Below are 9,706 nucleotides of genomic sequence, written 5' to 3'. Positions count from 1 at the left end.
TCTGACGTCCTTGAGAATGGGAAGGCTGGAAGACAGTGAAGAGACCCTCGACGTTCAGCAATCTTGAAACCCTTCGTTTTATGGACTGCTTTTTGCCTGTGACTCACCTTTTTTTTTTTTTATAAGCTTTTTATTTCAAAGAATTATGACGGAGGATCCAGAAAAAATGCGCAATATTTTACTACGATGGAGTAAACAGAAAAGACCCGCAAACACAGCGGCCTTTCGTTTATCAAGGAATGACACTTGGTGTCAAATCCACATTCTTAATAAATAATAAAACGTGATTTCAATTTGGTTTTTTGTTTTACCTTATTTATGTTTTCAGACTCCTGATTTCCCACACTGTAAGGCTGGCTGCACACGGCTGTGACGGGCTCCGCCATGGAATTCCGTGGCGGAGCCCGTCACGGCGGCCCCCAGAGACCCCAATACTTACCTCCGGATCCCGATTCCCACGTCCTGCATCACGCCTCGGCGCGCATGCGCAATAGAGCGTGTGACGTGCCGCAGCGGCATGTGACGCGCCGGCTGTGTCATATGACGCGGCTGGCAGTAGGCGTAGAGGCGGTTTCATGCTATCTTCCACTGTGCTACAGCGGAAGATAGCGTGAATGGACGGCTTCCACAGACTGCAATGGAAGCCGTCCGCGCGTATAAACGCGGCAAATAGAGCATACCGTGGGTCAGGACGGGTGATTTTACGGTGCGGAATTCCGCGTTGAAATTCCGCACCGTAAGTATTCAGCTATTAGGTTGAATAGAACCTAATAGCTGCGGGCGACGCAGCGGATGGCCGCCGCGTATTCCGCGGCGGAGATCCGTCTGTGGGAAGGAGCCCTTAAGGCCTCATGTCCACTAGCAAAATGGAATTGCGGTTTCCGCAGCGGATTTGCCCCTAGGGAATCATTGGCCATCCGCAGTCCATTAAATATTTGCACCCGCGGATGGAATTTTAATAGAATTGCGTTTTCATGCGTGGGAGAAAAAAACGCGGCATGCTCCTTTTTACCGCGGATCAGCCAGATTGCTATCACATAGATAGCAATGTGTGCGGATATCTGCATGCAAAAATTATACAATTGAAAGCGGATTCCATGTGGATTGTATTTTTCAAGTGGACATGAGGCCTAAGGCCGCCTGCAGACGGCCGTGTCGCATCTAGCTGCTCGCAACAGGACCCGACCTGAGCTCCTGCAGAGAGCAGTGTGGAACTCGCCCGCTCCCGCAGTTCTGACGCATGTGTCAGCAGCCGGCGCATGCGCAGAGCCGGCAGCCGGAGAGTAACGAGCCCCGCACAGAATTAGAGCATGCAGCGGTTTGTTTTCTGTGCGTGACTTGGCGCAGACAAACCACGGCCTTCTGCATTGAAATGCAATCCTATGCAGGCGTCTACTGCCAGAAATGTACGGTGCTGCGTCTGGCATAGACTGAAGTGGCAGCGGTGCTCACTCGTCATCACCTGATTGGCAGGGATTCTGAGAGGCAGATTACCACTTCACTGCGCATAGATCATCAGTACTGGAGTCCCAGGGAACCCTTTTAACCCCTTGCCACCGCAGCACGTGAATGTATGTATATGTTAGGAAGCAGCTTTCTGGAATGGACTTGTAGCTACATCCTACAGATCTGAGCCCACACCATCTACTGCTGAAGACTGTTGCTAATCACAGTTGGCCTCCCGCAGCCACAGCGGGGATGGGTGAGACAACCGATTCCCGCTGTTAATGCTTTGCATGCAACGATTGCTGTTATTCCATTAGGTTTTTGCATGTAATCAGATATACTTCAGTCTAAGCCGACCCGAGTATAAGCCAAGGTACCAACTTTTACCCCAAAAACCTGGGGTCAATTACTGACTTGAGTATAAGCCAAGGGGTAATATTAGGTACCTCGGCTAACACTTGGATTGGCTATACTCATGTCAGGGAAATTTCTGCGTACAGCACCAATCAGGCCCACCCCAATGCCCCGCTGCCGGTGGTAAAGAAGAGACACCACACACGGAGGTCTGGTATAGTTCCTCACACGGGGACATGACTGCGCACTTTATTACAGAATACATGGGATCTTATACCCTTTGGTCTCATCACTAGGATTGGGTGATGGGCTCATTGGCTCAAATTCACCGCATAACCATATATGGGAAGTCCGGATTTCCGGCTGAGGCACTGATAGTCATATACGTAGTTAAACAGTCGTTATCTTGATACGGCGCCTCTGGGAAGACAGCCAAGCACGCGGCCTTCGTGTTCGGTTCTGTATCATCTCTGAATTTCTGGACACCTCTCTCAGCCTTGCAAACTTTTGGAATATCTGATGTAAGGCGACATATAAGTTTTTCTCATTTTAACTTTGAATAGAACTTGCATACAGGTATAAAAGCATAAAATACATATGGCAATATATACATATACCCTCACAAACCCCCCTAAAAACTTATATGGAGATCAAGCACCAGGCCTTGCACTCTCCCTTGCGTCAGGGTTTCCCCACTGCCCGTAAGGCCCTACTCCTAGGAGGGGGGATCCCTACCTCACATCAGAAGGAGGCCATGGATTCCCTGGGCTTATTTCCGGGCATCCATACCCTCTATCTGTACAAGTTAACACCCCACAGGGTGTGCCCTCGCTCGAACCTAAGGTCTTCTGCACTATCCCTAGGCAAATGGGAATTCCACTGACAATCCATCTTAGAAGATCGGGGCGGCGCAGTACTAGTACATTTCTCCATTCTTCTGGTGACATACATGGTTGGCATTATCGGAACTGGCTCTTCATCTTTTTCAAACAAGGGAAATATTGGTGTCACATTGTCCAGTCCCTTACTCATACTCTTTTTGATCAAAGGGATAATACACATACAGGAAATTACATACCCCACCTCTTTCTGCTAAAATCATATCCAGGGCCACTCTATTTTGGAACACCATGGATGCAGTGGGCCCTAACTGGTCAGCTAACCCTTGCAAAGCATCCCTGGTGTAGTTTACAAACCTCTGCTGATTGTAATAGATAATAATAATGTAGATTGGATGAATTATAACAGTGACAATAGCAAATAAGGACTCAAAACCTGCTTTAACCTGATTTCTAGAATTAAATTCATCTGGCACCCCCCTTGGCACTCCTTGCATCTATGTGTACATGTGGATCAAAGTTACCACCTGGAGCGTCAACTTCTCTCTTAGCATGATGCGGTGTTGGATTCTCACCCTCAGTGTACTCTTCATATTGCACATTTGATTGGATTAATTTGTTCTGATCCCCGAAACAGGGGGCTAGTGTACAGTAGTCAAAGGTGTGTGTTAGAGGAATTGTACCACATTATAGCATGTAAAGGATATGCAGGATCATGAGTTATTTCAGTGCGAAGTGTGGATCCAAGTGGGCTTTCCTTCGAGCTTGACTGCAGATGGGGTGGTGAGCAACATCTGGTAGGGACATTCAAACAGGGTTTCTCTCTCAAACTTTTTCACATAGACCCTGTCACCTGGTTTCAGATTGTGACACTCATCTGTAGGACCTGGAAGAAAAGCAGAGACTGCAGAATGCGTTATTGACAATTCCTTGGAGAGGCCTATGACAAAATTAACAAGAAAAGCATTCCCCAAACTCAGCTACTGTGGCATGTACCCTCCTGAGAAAAAGAAAAACTAATGGAAGACACTTAATTCAAAATTTGCCCGTTTTCTTCATTGCCTTTTGTATCTACTTTCCCACTACTCCGCGGATGGTAGGGTGTGTAAAAAGCCTGGAATATACCCAAAGCAGACATGATGTATTGCATTATTTCACCTGTGAAATGTGTACCTTTGTTTGACTCAATCACTTCTGGTGCCCCGTATCTGCAGATTACCTCATTCATGAGCTTCTGTGTGGTTACTTGCTTATTTACTTTGGTAACAGGGTAGGTCTCTCCAACCTGAAAAGAAATAAACAACAACAAGCACATATTCATACTTCCCAACAGGTGGGAGCTGAGTGTAGCCAATTTGCAATCCCTGAAGTGGGTAGAGTGGTCTAGGCAAGTGTGATGTGGGTAATTTACTTCTGCCCTGTTGCTTTATGACAAAGATCATGCAAAATTGGACAAATGATGCAGCAGCTACAGAAAACCCAGGAGCCACCCGTCCTTGTTCAAGTGTCGACATCATTGCTGCTTTGAGAGGTGCGTCTTTCCGTGCATCAGCTGGGCCATCATGGGGCCTAGGGACCGTGGTAGGCAAGTTCTGTTGACTGTTCGCCATACGCCGTCCCTTTTTAGTCCATTTGTCTTTTTCTTCCTTGCTGGCTTGTAACTGTAAAGTCTTTAGCATATCCAAAGTTTTTATCAAAGTCCAAAGTTATTGTCAAATTCTTCTTTTCTTCCATGGCTTGAGGGCCGCTGCCTTTGCTGTGTGGTCTGTGATGGCGTTGCCTCTTGTTTCTCCAGTGTAGGAATTGGTGTGAGCTCTCCACTTTGTCAGGTAGAAGTAGGGTCTCCATGAGACTCTGCACCGCTGCACCATTCTTAATTGGTTGTCCTGCTGAGGTAAAAAACTGTCTGGCCTTCCATGTTGGGCCGTAATCATGAGCTATGCCAAATGCATACCGGGAGTCAGTGTAAATGTTTGCCGTCTTACCTTCTGCCACTCTACACGCCTCAGTGAGGGCCTTCAGTTCCGCTTCTTGTACTGAGACATGCGGAGGCATTCTGCTTTTAGGACATCTTGTTGTGTGACCACAGCATATCCAGTGTGGAGTCGTCAATCACCCCTGGTACCATCTATAAAAAACAACTCAAAATATGCACTGTTAACAAGGGCTTCAGTAACTTTTTAAAACTTAAATTTTCTTGTTGCATCAATGCTAGACAATCAGGCTGATATTCTATTTCAAAAAGATCAGAATCTTGTAGCAAAAAATTTAAAAATGGCTGATTTGCAATACCTAGATCACCTATGCCTTCTCCTCCCCCCTTTGAACCAGGGTACTCAATTGAAGAAGAGTAACCGAGTTCAAGGTAGTATAACATTGTAAAAAGATTTGATGGATGCAGATAAGGCCTGTAAAATGTTAGCACCAATAACAGAGACATGAGTTACATCGGGGCAGAATAATCTACAAACATCTATCCATATTTGAAATGTGATATCCTTTAAGTGAATTCATTATTAATCTGATCCTGCCTGCAATGTCTTATCAAATTTGAGAGAGAAAAAAAACAAAAAAAAAACCTTTTACTAGCTGCTCAAGATCCTCACCCCCTCCCTTGTGGACAAGAGGGATGAAACATTACGTCCTTTACATCATCTAGCTCCACCCCTTCGATACTGGCTGCTTGCTTCTTTCTTCACACCTTCATTTACGCTCCACAGTCTAAGCATCCACATCACAACCAAGTAAAGTCTTATGCATGGGGGGGCTTTTATCCCCAGTCAATATCCGCATCACACATTTTACATTCATCACAGCCTGAACACCTGGGTATTAACTCTCATCCATCCTGGCACTCAAGTCTGCCCCGTCACCCCCCATTGAAGGTGTACCAGTACATACAGATGCACAGACAAAAAGTGTGACAAACATACATACATCAGTTGAAAAACATTGAGGTGAGTGCTATAATGTTATAAAGTACATGATTCTATTGAGATGAGATTGTGAATGAGCGCTATTTTTGACAAATTATGGGTAAAAAAATTGCTGAGTGACTGAGACATTCTCTCTTTCTTATTTACTGAAGCTATTATATGCTGTATTAAACACTGAAGTATTTTAGTTTCTGTGGCCCTGAGCTTAGAGTGAAATCTGAAAGCCCCCACCTTTGCAAAATAACTGTTCTCTCTCTACGAATATGCATTCACTGACTGAATAAGTTGTTTTAGTTTAACTATTCCCTGCATTTGAACTCATAAATAACACATATGCTGGGACCTTCTGACAGCGCAACATGTTCTACATTTTCAACCCCTGTATTCTTAAAAGCCCCCACAGGATGTGAGTGGGGTATAACTTACACCGGTATGAAAGAGACCAAGACGTGTCCATTTGTGACCTCAGAACCCAGTAAGAATATACCTTAGAATTTGCTATATTTCCTGCCTTCTTAAGACAGTATAAATTCATTAGATTCATTCCATTACAGCAAGCAAGGCTACTTTCCAGGGTTAGTATTGCATTTTCTCTCGCTTTGTTATCGCTTGACCTTGAAAGCTAGACACAAGTTGCAGCTTCAAGTAAACAATTCTTCTCCTCTAAAAGCAAGCTCAGTTAACCATTTGCACACATATACTGTATATACATATATACACATACATCTATATCTATTATCTATCGAGTATTATACACCTTTTCCTCTTTCTCTCTGCCAACAAATCACATGCTTTGTAACTTTCCTCTCGACTTTGCTTGTTTCCCATATTTCTCTCCCTACCTAACTGCCAATGTAACCTTCAATAGACACTCTCCCGACACCCTCCAGATCACTTACTGTACTTTCCAACATTTCACTTACGGATACTTTCTTAAACAAATAATGTGTACATACTTAACATTCTCTGACTGTCTCTCTGCTTCTCACTTCAGCACTTTCTAGCAACCCTTGGTCTTTCAAGGCGCCCTTCTTGGTCCTAAAGACCTCCTCCCAGTCCCCATATTGTAATCTGCCGTGCGGGTCCTTGTTACACATTTTCATAAGAGTTTTCTTACAGTTTACAAATTGGGACCCTTGTCTCTCCTCCATCAATTGATCCGCACGGCGGCGGCCCATAAGGGGCTCCGTCTTCTTTAATAAGGTCTTACGCATATTAGAAGAACAATAATAATAACAACACGCTCCATAGAATGTATCCTCCTTAAACCAAATTGTCAGGCCCTTATATACTGGCAAAACAACCGAAGGTCTCTTCTCCTATGGAACCAGCCTCACAGAATGCATCCCTCTGAAATCAAATCGTTAGCCCCATATATAAGGCAAAACAACCGAGGGTCCCTTCTCCTATGAAGCCTGTCTCACAAAATGCATCCCTCTCTGCTGAACCATTAACGACTAACTAAACTAAAACGGAGGGTCCCTTCTCTTATGAGACTAAATGAAAAGAAAGAGAAAAAAAATTCTGCAGATACAACAAACAATCTCCACTATCGTTAAAACACTACGGACTTCAAAGTACAAATAGACTACAGACTAGTTTCTGGGTGAGCGATTGGTGCGCTTATCACGGTCAGTGGTCCGTGACGGCAAACCCGAAGCCCACGAGTTACCGTGTAGAACTCTTAACCCAACCCGTCCGGTCACAAAACACAGATACTCCCCCCTGCTGCAAGACTCTCAGCGTAAAACACAACATAAATATATGCCGGTCTTACCTGGAGTTCTGTGAGTTGATCAGGCTCGGTTTGCAGCAGGACGGCTTCCCCGTGACGTGGATCCGGGTGGACTGCGCTGCACGGCTCCGGTTTTACCGCCCCACCTTTGGGCGCCATTTGTCAGGGAAATTTCTGTGTACAGCACCAATCAGGCCCACCCCCATGCCCCGCTGCCGGCGGTAAAGAAGAGACACCACACACGGAGGTCTGGTATAGTTCCTCACACGGGGACATGACTGCGCACTTTATTACAGAATACATGGGATCTTATAACCTTTGGTCTCATCACTAGGAATGGGTGATGGGCTCATTGGCTCAAATTCACCGCATAACCATATATGGGAAGTCCGGATTTCCAGCTGAGGCACTGATAGTCATATGTAGTTAAACAGTCGTTATCTTGAGACGGCGCCTCTGGGAAGACAGCCAAGCACGCGGCCTTCGTGTTCGGTTCTGTATCATCTCTGAATTTCTGGACACATCTCTCTCAGCCTTGCAAACTTTTGGAATATCTGATGTAAGGCGACATAAGTTTTTCTCATTTTAACTTTGAATAGAACGTGGATACAGGTATAAAAGCATAAAAAACATATGGCAATATATACATATACCCTCACACTCGAGTATGCATTGTGGCTGCTGCTACAGGCCAAATGGGCAGTACACCCCTAGGTAAACTATTTAAGGGGTGTATTGTTAAAATTGTGTGGCTGCTCCAGAGCTCTACAACTGTGCTATGGGCCTTTAAAGGCCTTCAAGCAAAATGTCAGTGTTACGTCTGCAGCTGGTATATGTTGCTCAAAGCTTCAGTTTACTAGCAGCACTGCCCTGAGAGGGTTAATTGATTGCACTGGCTGGGTGTGGTACTTCCTGCAAGCCAATCTCCTGGCTCTGTGCATACAGATAAACCCAGCTCTTAGCAGTCTGTGTCTGGGTTTCAGACTGAGCAGTTATGAATCCTTGTCTTAAGGTAGCTGCCTTTTTCCCATGCAGAACTTGTAAGTAGTTATGTGTCTCTCAGCTTCCCCAAGACAGTTTGGACACCTGTAGTCCTCGTCTCCGTTATATGCATTTCCTTTACAGCTGTGGCCTCCGTACGTCTTGTCTGCTGTGTGTGTCAGTTAGTGTAACTTGACAGTCTCCTATCTCACCTTGTGTAGCTGACTGTCTATTCCCCTTGGTATGAGGACACATTGACTTAATGTGAGTTTCACCTGTGTGCATGTGAGGTAGGGGTATTGTCTGTGTGGTTTTCACTATATTTGATAGTTGGCGGTGTGCCCCATGCTATGTCCTGCTCCACTTGCAGTTGGCAGTGTGCCCCCTGCTCTGTCCTGTCCCAGATGCAAGCTTTCTGTGTGATCTTTGTCTTGCAGTTTCATGCCCGTTTGTACGTTAACGTTCTGTCAGTTTAGTGTAACCTCATCTCCTGTGTGAATGTTGTCCGGGTCTCCTGGACTCATGGTTAGTGTAGGGACTAGCGGTATAACCAGGAGCTTATTAGTTCGCCCGCTAGCTTCACGTTTTGTCTAAAATGTCAAGTAATAACTGTTCTTTCTAATCAGCCTATCTGTTAGTAGTGGTTGCATTTTTGGCTTCTGTATGCAGTGTTTTCTATTTCTGTAAATTCTGTTCCGTCTCTATTATATGCCATGCGTGTGTCCTGTTCTGTGGCTCCTAGGATCAGCTATGGCCCAGTTCCGAAGACCGCTGGGCCGCCCTCTTATTTGGGCGATGTCTACGCTTAGGTTGCCCCCCCCCCCCCCCCCCCTTTTAGCACAGGGTCAGTTGCATGGATTCTCCTGTGTTTCCTGTGTGCATGTATACTACTATACTACTACTGCTTTGGTGACAATAGTGTTGGCAGTCTGCTAAGTCTGCCCACACAATCATAACAGTCTGTTCAGAAAGCCACATAGTACTGACTTCATTTTGGGCCCCATTTGTGCATACTGACCTAACATTAGGGCCACAATGTGTACATTTCTGAAAACAATACAAACAGGAGTATCCATTTTGTGGTGTCAGTGCACATGAAAATGAGGATTATGGGGGGAAAAAAAGTTTAGAATAGCACATTAGCCGAAATAAAGACTTTTTTTTTTTTTTTTGGTCTCATCTAAATTGCATTAATTCCTGAAAATGTGGGATCTAAATACTCCTGACACCCCTCAGTGAACACATTAAGGGGTGTACTTTGTAAAATATGGTCATTTTAGGGGGTATGTATTCTGACACCCACGAGCCTTTGCAATCTTGCCTTGGTGGAGAAAAAAATGGATTATACCTACCTGATAATCAGGTTTCCAGTAGTCTCCACGACAGCACCAATTGAGATCGCCTCCTCCTCGTAG

Source organism: Eleutherodactylus coqui, unplaced genomic scaffold (assembly GCF_035609145.1).
Source record: "Eleutherodactylus coqui strain aEleCoq1 unplaced genomic scaffold, aEleCoq1.hap1 HAP1_SCAFFOLD_89, whole genome shotgun sequence".
NCBI classification, from domain to species: Eukaryota; Metazoa; Chordata; class Amphibia; order Anura; family Eleutherodactylidae; genus Eleutherodactylus; species Eleutherodactylus coqui.
Note: the sequence above shows the minus strand (reverse complement) of the source record.